The sequence below is a fragment of the Rhinolophus sinicus genome, linkage group LG04 (assembly GCF_036562045.2).
Source record: "Rhinolophus sinicus isolate RSC01 linkage group LG04, ASM3656204v1, whole genome shotgun sequence".
In the NCBI taxonomy this organism is placed as follows: Eukaryota; Metazoa; Chordata; class Mammalia; order Chiroptera; family Rhinolophidae; genus Rhinolophus; species Rhinolophus sinicus.
In genome coordinates this window covers 56,409,431-56,420,531 of record NC_133754.1, presented here as the reverse complement: position 1 = coordinate 56,420,531, position 11,101 = coordinate 56,409,431, and the positions used below count along the sequence as shown (strand labels likewise).

At 37.2% G+C, this 11,101-nt stretch overlaps 1 protein-coding gene across 6 annotated transcripts in view; it reads left to right on the top strand.

Moving 5' to 3' along the window:
- PSD3 (pleckstrin and Sec7 domain containing 3) overlaps positions 1 to 11,101 on the top strand; it is a 427,571-nt gene that overhangs the window by 146,696 nt on the left and 269,774 nt on the right. Inside the window, exon 2 of one of the 6 annotated variants that reach the window (XM_074329577.1) lies at positions 804 to 836. The exons of the other annotated variants lie outside the window; for them this stretch is intronic. The gene's annotated coding sequence lies outside the window, so the exon portion shown is untranslated. The remainder of the gene's footprint in view (positions 1 to 803; positions 837 to 11,101) is intronic. 6 annotated transcript variants of the gene reach the window in all.

The window sequence follows — 11,101 nt, the reverse complement described above, 5'->3', positions numbered from 1 at the left end:
GATCAGAGAAATTTTAAAATTGGGTTTTACAGAGAATGGGATGGTGGTTACCAGGGCCTGGGGGGTGGGGAAAGTGGAGAGATGTTGATCTGAGGGTACAAACTTCCAGCTAGAAGATGGATAAGTTCTGGGGACCTAATAATGTACAGCGTGGTGATTATAGTTAGTAATATTGTGCTATATACTTCCCAGCGGCTGAGAGTAGATCTTAAATGTTCTCACCACACACACACACACACACACACACACACACACACACACACACACACACAATGGTAATTGTGTGACACGATGGAGATGTTAGCTAAAGCTATGGTGGTAATCATTTTGAGATCTATAAACTTACACAGTGTTGTGTGTCAATTACATCTCAGTAAAGCTGGGGGAAAAACTAAAATTGGATTTTCAGAAGTGTGGATTCCTAAACAGGAAGAAGTAGTAGAAAATGGATGGAATGGCATCAAATATGTGGTGATGGAAGGAGAACTGACTCTGGGTGGTGAACACACAATGGGATTTATAGATGATGTAATACAGAATTGTACACCTGAAATCTGTGTAATTTTACTAACAATTGTCACCCCAATAAATTTTAAAAATAAATTTAAAAAAAAAAGGAAACCAGCTTTAAAAAAGAATGATTTTGAAGATAAACATAAATTCAGTTCTTAGAAGTTAGTGTTTTTTCTCCAAGACGAGTGACAGTGCACACTTGCAGAGAGAGACTTCGGTTTAAAATTAGTGGGCTGTTCCTAGCTCACTCATTTTACTTTCTCTATGCTGTACGTGGTGCTGCTCCTCAGCCTACAGAGCTTCCTCTGAACTTGACTGGAATGGTAAGCTACTGTCATTTCCCCCAGGAATTAGAACTGAGTGAGAAAAATTGGGTTCTGAGTCATTAGTATGTGAAATGTATTTCAAGGTAAGCACCAGCTGTAACTATTAATCACTCAGGGAAAGAGTGTCCAATTAATGGAACAGTCTCTGTTCATGTGCACATGCTAATAGCTTGTGTAGGGGCTGGCAGGCCTTTTCCTGGTTTTTGCAGCATATAAATACCTTAAGTATCTGTGCTTTTGGAGAGTTATTAGTGACCAGACGAGGATTAGCATCCTCAACTGTATACTGTAGCCTTCTCCAAAATGGGAAAAGTGTGCCAAAATGTTACGTACCTTAGATTACTCTTAGTAAATTCTCATTACTCATACTCGTTTTTTGTTACTTTTATCATACTAAATGTATTTTCTATTGCTTGGGAAAAAAATGGATTGTATTATTCTCCTGTGTTGTTGTTTTTTAATACAACTTTTTGTGTTGCATTGCAAACGTGAACCATGCATGCCTCCATCACTGTATTACCGGAGGAGTTTCTTGATAATTACGCATTAAAAACATTGATCATTATTATTCACAGTTAAGGATTATCGTTACTTATAGGTGAAATGCATTTGAGATTTTTTTAGCTCTGCAAGGCTTACTTCCTTTCTATGTTTGCTTCGTAAATTGGACCTTTGCCGTCCAATTTTTTAATTGATTTTATGAAATTTCAGACTAAAGGGGACAAAGTGGTTAGCCTTCTGCCTAAGGGATGGAATTCCTTCCTGACAAGTCAGGGAGGGAGGGGCAGTGTGTCTGTAAGCTTTTTTCCATAAATTTTCCAGTGTTCAAATAGTTAAGAATTGATATGTCTTTCATCATACTAGCTGATTATGTAAGTTTCAATGTGTCTGTGGACTGATTGTCATTGGGGAACAGAGAGCACCACGAACATTGTTGCGTCTATGAACAACCTCCATGGGAAGGAGAGAAAACAGATTTTTAGTGGTTAGGTTAGCCATCATATAAAGGATTGAAAATCGGTGGAATTGTACTCCCAGAAAATAGATTGTAGACCCTTTGTGCACTCGCACAAGTGCCTCGTTAGAGTGAATTTACCCATGCATGTTTATTTTACACGTCATGTATCCAATGACATGAACATTAAAAATCTGGGAAAATACCCTGATTTTGAAAAATTGAAAAACCTTACCTTTCCTTCCGCCCTTTTCCTGTAAGCTCCAGTGTAATTTTTGAAAGGCTACGTGCAGATGTTAATGTACCAGCATTTACTAACACACAAGTTCACATTTGCAGTTATTTTAGGATTCTGAGGTCTTCTTGTATAAGTGTAGAGTCATGGGCCATTCACTGTGAGAGACATTTACTATGAGCTAAATAAATTTAGTGTATTTAAAATAGGAAATTTACTCTGAGAGGTCATACCACAGTAGAGGTGATTCTCTTCCTACGTACTAAGGTCCCAGGATGACAGGTAGGCCCACCAAACCAGAGTGAGCAAGGCTTTCTCTTGGTAGGAAGGAGAGACCGTGTGCTTCCTTAGGTTGTTGTCTATTTGACGAAACAGTTGGACCTGTCCATTAGGAGAGAGGAGCTCTGGAGATTCTTTTTGAGAATAAAAAAGTAGCCATTTCAATGTAGTCAGGATGACTTCTAGATATTGTTGTAGCTCTCTGGAGAAGTGCTTCTCATACTTTAATGTGTATACAAATCATCTGTGGTTCTTTTTAGAAATACGGGTCATGATTAGGAAGGTCTGGGGTACTACCTGAGTTGGAATTTTTAACAAACTCCTGGGTGATACCTGTGCAAGTGTCCCAAGGCCACACCGAGCAGGAATGTTCCAGGCCAGTGCTTTCAAGTGGAATTTTCTGTGATTGTGGAAAAATAGTATATATCTATGTGGTGCAATATGGTAGCCACCAGCTACCTATGGTATTGAACACTGGATTTTTGATTTTTTAAAAATTTTTAAAAATTTTAATTGAATTTACATAGCCATATGTGGCTGTGGCTACCATATGGTAGCATAGCACGCAGAGACTAAAATAATTGAATAATGTATGTGTAATGGTAACAGCCCATGTAGAATCATGTTGAATTCTAGAACTGTGGCCAAGGTTGTCTCCATTTAACATTACCTCTGCCTGAATTTTGTTTTTGATTGCATGCTCCTGATGGCACGAGCCATGCTGACCTTGTTTGTTGCTCTGTTTTCCAATGCTCAACACATACTTGGTGTCCAACAAATATTGGCTGAGCAAATGGAAACATTAGCTAGCTCTGAAATTAGGAAGGACCCCAATGTTTCCAACATTCTATTCAAGCCTATTCTTGGGCGTAGGGGACAAAATTTGAGTGACACTGACATGTAGTATTTTGCTTGTGCTTTGGGAGGCTTTTTGTTTTGAGGTTCTATCAAATGGTATCTTGTTGGTTATAGGGGATTCTTCATTTATCCACTGATTCAACAAATATATCCATTTTGCTAGGTACTGTTGTTCTAACCTCTGGGGGGATATAATGGTGAAAAGCAGACAAAGTTGTTGCCTTTTGGAGTTTATATTCTAGTGGCAAAAAACCCTTTGCCTAAAAACAGCTGGACCCACTTTCTAGGGAATATGTGTGTATAGACGTCATAATTGTGGTTCTCCTGAAGGCTGTGGGGATAGACATGACAGTCAAATATTCTCTTAGGAAACTATATCCCATTGCTCAGAATCCCCCATGACACACTTTTTTACTTGCTTTACATTTCAGCTTCCCGTTACCCAGTATGCAGTCAACTTGCCAAATAGTTCTTGTTATTAGTAGCAATATTTTCTTCAACCATTTTCTTTTAAGGAGTTTGCTAGACAGTGTGGAAGATGATCCTCAGACAGGATTATTCTTAGATGGGCAGTGGTCTTTCTGAAGCCCATTTTATGGAGCTGGCTCATTTCCCCATGATTTGAAGATTTTTTTTTCAAATTGAGGTGTAATTTTCAACATTGTTAGTTTCAGGTGTACAACATAATGATTTGATAGTTGTTTATACTGTGAAATGATCACCATAAGTCTAGTTAACATCCATCACCATACATAGTTGCAAAATTTTTTTTCTTGTGGTGAGGACTTTTAACCTATTCTCTTAGGAACTTTCAAATATGCAATATGGTATTATTTACTTCAGTCACCATGCTAATATTACATTACATCTATACATTACAGTACATTACATCTCCATGACACATATTTTATAACTGGAAGTTTGTACCTTTTGACCACCTTTGCCCATTTTACCCACTCCCACCCTCTCTGCCTCTGGCAATCACCAATCTATCCTATGAGCCTGGTTTTTGTTTTTAAGATTCCACATATAAGTGAGATTACATGGTTTTCTGACTTACTTCACTTAGCATAATGACCTCAAAGTCTATCTATGTTGTGGCATATGGCAAGATATCTATTTTTATGGCTGAATAATATTCTATTGTGTATATATCCCACATTTTATTTATCCACTCATTCATCAGTGGACACTTAGGTTGTTTCCACATCTTGGCTATTATAAATAATGCTGCAATGAACATGGGGGTGCATATATGTTTTTGAGTTAATGTTTTTCTTTTCTTCAGATATCTACCCAGAAGGAATTGCTGGGTCATAAGGTAGTTCTATTTTTAATTTTTTGAGGAACCTCCATACTGTTTTCCATAGCGGCTGCACCAGTTTACATTCCCACCAACAGTGCACAAGGGTTCCCTTTTCTCCACGTCCTCACTAGAACTTTTTGTTTCTGTGTTTTTGATAATAGCCATTCTGACAGGTGTGGAGTGATTATCTCATTGTGATTTTGATTTGTATCTCCCAGATGATTGGTGATTGAGCATTTTTTCATGTACAGTTGACCCTTGAACAGCATGGGGATTGGGGCACCAACCCTCTGTGCAGTTGAAAATCTGTGTTTAACTTTTGACTCCCCCCAAACTTAATTACTAATGTCCTACTGTTGATCTGAAGCCATACCAATAATATAAACAGTTGATTAACATATATTTTATGTTACATGTAATATATACCATTACACTAAAGTAAGCTAGAGAAAAAGAAAATGTTATTAAGAAAATCATAAGAAAGAAAAATACATTTACAGTATTTATTTACAAAAATTCACATATACGAGGAAGTGGATTGCACGGTTCAAACCCGTGTTGTTCAAGGGTCAGTTATACCTGTTGGCCATCTGTAAGTCTTCTTTGGAAAAGTGTCTATTCAGATCCTCTGCCCAGTTTTAATAGGATTGTTTGGGTTATTTGCTGTTGAATTGTATGAGTTCTTTATATATTTTGGATATTAACCCATTGTCAGATATATGATTTACAAATATTTTCTCCCATTCAGTAAGTTACCTTTTCATTTTGTTGATAATTTCCTTTGCTGTGCAGAAGCTTTTAAGTTTGATGTTGAAGAAATGTTTTTTTCTATTCTATTTTATTTTATTATAATCCTGTCCCTGTGTTCTATAAATGGATGGCTATTTAATATACTGCCCAAAGCGCTCCTGAAATTGATCTTGCTAACATTCAGAAGTATCCCATTTCTTTCTCAGTATATTAAATCAAAAGAAAAAATATTTTTAGTCAGTGGATTTAGTTTATCATAGGAGAAGCATCTTTTCTGAACAACAGGAAACAATTTGTTAGGAATCTGCCCAAATGCACAAAGCAATGGGTAAGATTTCTGTTAGAAAAAAACAACTCCAGAGGGAATATAAATAGATACTCTCAAAAGTATGTATATTTCACATGAGTGTTGAAAAGATCTTCTCTCTATCCCCATTCCCTCCGGCACTCTTTACATTTTCATGCCTTAAAGGGGAAAAAAATGCAGTAAAACCATGAGCTTTTATTAAGTCAGATTCTACTAGTGTGTGGTTGTATTTAAGTAAGTGCTAAAGTTCTTTTTCTATACTTAGCAAATCCTTTTGTCACAGATATGAGACCAGATTTGGGCAGGACTAATTCAGTAAGACTTTCTGGAGGAGTAATAGCTATTTCAGTTTTCAGTTGAATTCTATTAGTAATACATGTAGACTGACAAAAGGCAAAGGAAAAGCTTTACAAGTTAGGTATCAGAGCCCACAGCCGTTGGCATAGGTGGCGCAGTGGCTTGGAAGCAGAGATTAGAGAGGGCTGGGACAGAGGGCATGAGTGACAGTGGGTGTGGATACTGGCTGGAGCGGGAGAGGGGCAGCCCTTGCACCCTCGTTCTGTCCACCCGCCTTTGTCCTGGCTCGGCACTCACCACCTCACCTGCGCTATTGCCAGCAGTCTGTGTTGGGACTCCTGGGTCTGCTTATGATTGTGCTTTCTCCCCTGTGCATCCTTCACATGCTGCCAGGGCAAGCTTCCTATGTGCTAAACAGCCTTCTCGTGCTTTGGCTGCATTCAGTTTTGGCTCCCCTATATTCAGTACATAGCAGGTAACTAATAAACGTTTGCTCAGTGGAGTCAGGGGATTTTGGAAATGATGGGCATTTAACGGAAAGTATGGCCCTGTTTTGAAAGGGAGCAGAAAGGAATCTTATAAAAGACGCACTAGGTCTTTTTTTTTTTTACACCCCCCCCCCCCAACATAAGTAGTCCCAATTTTTAAATATAAGGGAAAAATCAGAAATTCTAAATAAAAATCTTAAGATTAAAACTTTTATAAAGTTTTGTTTGTTGTTAAAAACAGTTCCAGGGGTGACGAGAAATGCAAACAGCAATGCAAACAGCAAAAATAAACTGCTGTTGTGTTCTAACAAAGGGATGCCTTCTTTGAAAGGAAGTATTTGATGTCATGCTGAAGCCTGTGAGGAGTGCTCTGACGAAGTGCCACGTGAACTTATAGGTTATTTCTACCCAGAAGCTACCCCTAGACAATCTTCTCATTCTTTATTATGCTTGGCAAGATGATGGAGCTCTTAGAAATCAAGGTCTGACACCTCAAAGGCCTCTTAGTTTTTCCGGGGAATTTACTCCTGAGAAACAAAAGCCCAGAAAATCTAGTCTTGACTTTTAATTCTCATATAATATTTTATTAGACATTTCACTTACCTAGATCAAGTCATTTAGCCTCTCAGAATAGTTATTTCCCCTGGTCTGTGCCAGTCCTTGTTTAGTTAACAAGTAAATAAAACTTACCGGAATAGTACTTGTTAGAACAGTAAACTTAGAGCAGGAGAACTGATTAGAATAGTAAAGCAGGCTATTTGTCACATGGGGCTTTGCTGTTCCTCTTCTCTCTTCTATCTCCTTTCTTTGACGAGTTGCCAAGTGGTTATATGAAGACAACACATGCATTTGCCCACAACTGATGCAGTTCCTGTCTCTCATGAGACACATTTTAGTGAAGAGTATTAAAAATGAGGTGGAGAAATCGTTTAATTTCTTGGAGGCCCCTTTTCTTGATTTCTTCGTGGTCACTTTCCTTTGAGCCAGTGTGCTAGTGTTTATTTTACTGGGTGTTTTATAGATGGCAATTTAAACTGTTAGTACGAAGTGTGCTGGCTCCTAAATGATAAATTTGAACTTTTCTTCCTTTTGTTGAACGGATTTCACTATAGTATGTTTTGGTATTGAATTTACACATGGCTTCAGTGGTCACTGTGGACAGTTTTGTTAAAACACTGCATGACAGGTTAAAAATTGTAGCCGGTGGAAGCTTTGAAACACAAGCTAACATCATGCTTATTTATTTCATGTGTATGTGCTATACGTAAGGTACGTCTAAAAGTCTCTTGACATTTGTAAGGAGGAGAGGTGACCTCTTGCAAGGTTTGTGATTAAAGGAAGGATTAATTAAGGAGAGGAGATTTGAGTTACGTCTTGAAAGATGAAAATAATCTGATCATGTAGAGATGACAAGAAAAAGAATGTCACATGAGAAAAGAGATTGAGCAAAGGCAAGGTAGTATATGAAGTTCAGCGTGCACCTGCAGTTAACTTTGTTTCCAGTATATATTGGAGAGAAGCTTTTCAAACTATTTATATGCCTCTCCCTCCTTCAGTTAGAGAAGCAATGGTATAACATTTGAAAAGGGAGTTAAGCAAGAGAAAGAGAGAGTAGATTGGGAAAGAGATTGGGACTGGATTATGGACCCTAACTTCTAGAGCAAGGAGTTTGGACTTGAGGCCTGATTCTGTAGGCAGTGGGGAACTATTGAAAGCAACCTAAACTTTTGTTTTAGGAAGATTATTGTATATAAGATGAGGTGGGGAAATGAGGCTGGACATGGGAGAACCATTTCAGAAGATTTATTAAATTTCAGGGAAAAGATTGAAGACACATGGTAGGGTACCTCACTGCCGATAAAGGTGGAGGGGAGGGGAGAGATGCAAAGCATAGCAGAGGTAGAACAGACAAGCTCTGAGTTTTGTTGTGTCATGTTGGTAAGTACATTATTCCTTTGAGCCTGTTTTCTCACCTAATTATGTTAGGTAGCTGAATTAATCCCAAAATTCCTTTGACCTTTGAAATTTTATATTCTGTGATCCTCATATTTTTGAAAAAATACACCCTAGCTTAGAGAAATAATAAAAAGCATTATAAACTCTAAAGGAAATATTTCCCAGTGTGCACCAAGTCCTTCTCTAATCACTATGTGATATTTTACTGTGTTAAAGAAAGAAAAACATGATTTTGAATTGTTCACTTTTTCTTCCTTTTATTGCATATTAACAATAAATTTATAGCTTCAGTGCTGAAGAAACTAAGTCCCCTGAGGGATTAAGGGAGAGAAAACTGTTAACAGCCTAAAAAAATGTAAGAAGGTACAAACAAATGCCATACAGAATACTTGCCAATTCATTTTGTGAAGTCAGCATTACCCTAATACCAAAACCAGAGAAAGATGATACAAGTACAGACCAATATTGCTTATGAATATAGATGCAAAAATACTGGAAAGCTGAATCTAACAACTTTAAGTCTAAAAAAAGGATAATGCACCAAGAGCAAGTGGGATTTATTCCAGAATGCTAGATTGGTTCAGTATATAACAAATCAATTAATGTAATACACCGTGTTACTAGAATAAGAGACAAAACCCACCTGAGCATCTCAATTGACAGAGAGAAGGCATTTGATAAAATTTGACACCCTCTCGTGATAAAAAAAAAAACACTTGACAAACTGGGATTAGCAGGGATCTCCTTCATCGTGATACAAGACATTTATGAAAAATCTACGGCTAACATCATACTTAGTGGTGAAAGACTGAAACTGAAAGCTTTCCCGTGAGATCAGGAACAAGACAAGGAGGTCTGCTCTTACCACTTCTATTCAACATTGTACTGGAGGGTCTAACCAGGGCAGTTAGGCAAGAAAACGAAATAAAAGGCATCCAGATAGGAAAGAAAAAAATAAAACTACCTCTATTCACAGATGACATGATCTTGTACATAGGAGGAAAATCCTAAGGCATCTACAAAATAGCTATTAGAGCAAATAAGGCTGGCAAGGTTGCAGGATATAAGTTCAATATGCAGTACCCAATTGTATTTCTACATGCTAGCAGTGAATAATCTGAAAATGAAATTAAGAAAACAATTCAATTTGTAATAGTATTAAAAAGAATAAAATACTTTGGAGAACAAATTCAGGCACTAGGGAAATGCAAACCAAAACCATAGTGAGACACCATTCCACACCCACTAGGATGGCTATAATAAAAAAAAATGGACAATATTGCCGGTAGGAACGTAAAATAGCGCAGTTGCTTTGGGAAACTGGCAGTTTCTCAAAACATTAGACACAGAGTTACCATATGACCCAGAAATTCTACTCATAGGTGAATACCCAAGATAAATGTAGACATAAAAACTGTCTACAAATGTTCATCATTCACAATAGCCAAAAAGTGGCAACACAAATATTCATCAGCCGAGGAATAGCTAAAGAAACTGGTATATTCATACAATGGAATATTATTTGGCAATAAAAAGTAATGAAGTTCTGACACATCCTACAACGTGGGTAAACCTTGAAAACATTTTGCTAAGTGAAAAAAGAGAGACACAAAATGCCACATTGTGTGATTTCCATTTCTATGAAATGTTCCGAATATGCAAATCTGTAGGGACAGAAAGTAGATTGGTAGTTAACCAAGGCCTGAGGGGACAGGGCAGTGGGGAGTGACAGCTCATGGATATGGGGGTTTTGGGGGGAGTCATGAAAATGTTCTGGAATTAGATAGTGATGTTGGCTGCATAATTTTGTGAACATATTGAAAACCATTGAATCTTAAAAGGGGAAAACTTCAAAGTCCTGTGGCTTTAAAAATGTCAGTGTGTCATCCTAGATAGAGGAATCTGTATTGTTTTTAACTGCCTTCCTTTTCAAAATCAGGGTTTGAAAAGTTACTTCCTCTTCAGATTTCAGCAAGCCACATCCTCTTAGTTCTGTCTTGTGAAGGTATTTTAAATACCGCCATCGCAGAGAAGTGTTTCTTGGATTCCATCAATGTTTGATTCACATTTAATTTTTAAAAATATTGTTCAAATTATTTTTAAAATGGAATATGAAATAGTGTATGCTCTCAAATGTATTACTATCTATCAAATTTTGCATGCTCCGGGATACCATCTGTTTATTCATGTTTCCAAGTTACCTCATTTTATGCATGCCTTGGAATCAAGTCTTCCATGTCGTTCCAGTGTATATATGCATTCAGACATTTGTCAAATATTTCACTCAACAAGAAGGGTGTAGCTCACAGTGCTTTAAAAACAACAACAAATGTCCTCTTTCATACACTTGTCAAGTGAGTACACTATATTTCTAGTGTACATGAGGATTTTCTTGATACAAAGTAACCAAAACCAAGTTCCCCAAAAAATTAAATACTGGGACAAATAGGACTGTAACTGTTATCCATAAACCCCCAATTTAAATTTTTGTTCATCAGAACATTTTCCCTATCCTGACTGCCATTTTAATAAGAAAATGTAAATTTGATCCAAAATAGTAAATATACACTAATTTCTTTTTTTCATTGCGTCAGATTTTGGTGTTCTGTATAAGGTTCCATGTAAATTTTATGCAACTGGGATCCTGGAAAATTTTCTGAACACATTAAGTTTCCTGTTCCATTTTGACTTCACTCTTACTCTCCAGGGATGTTCTAAAAGTATTCCCCTCCATCCCCCCGAAATCAAACAGTGAAGGGAAGCCTTCTAACTGAAAAAAATATTTACTGACTTTAAATAGATAATGTCTTTTTTCCTGAGGCTCCATCTCA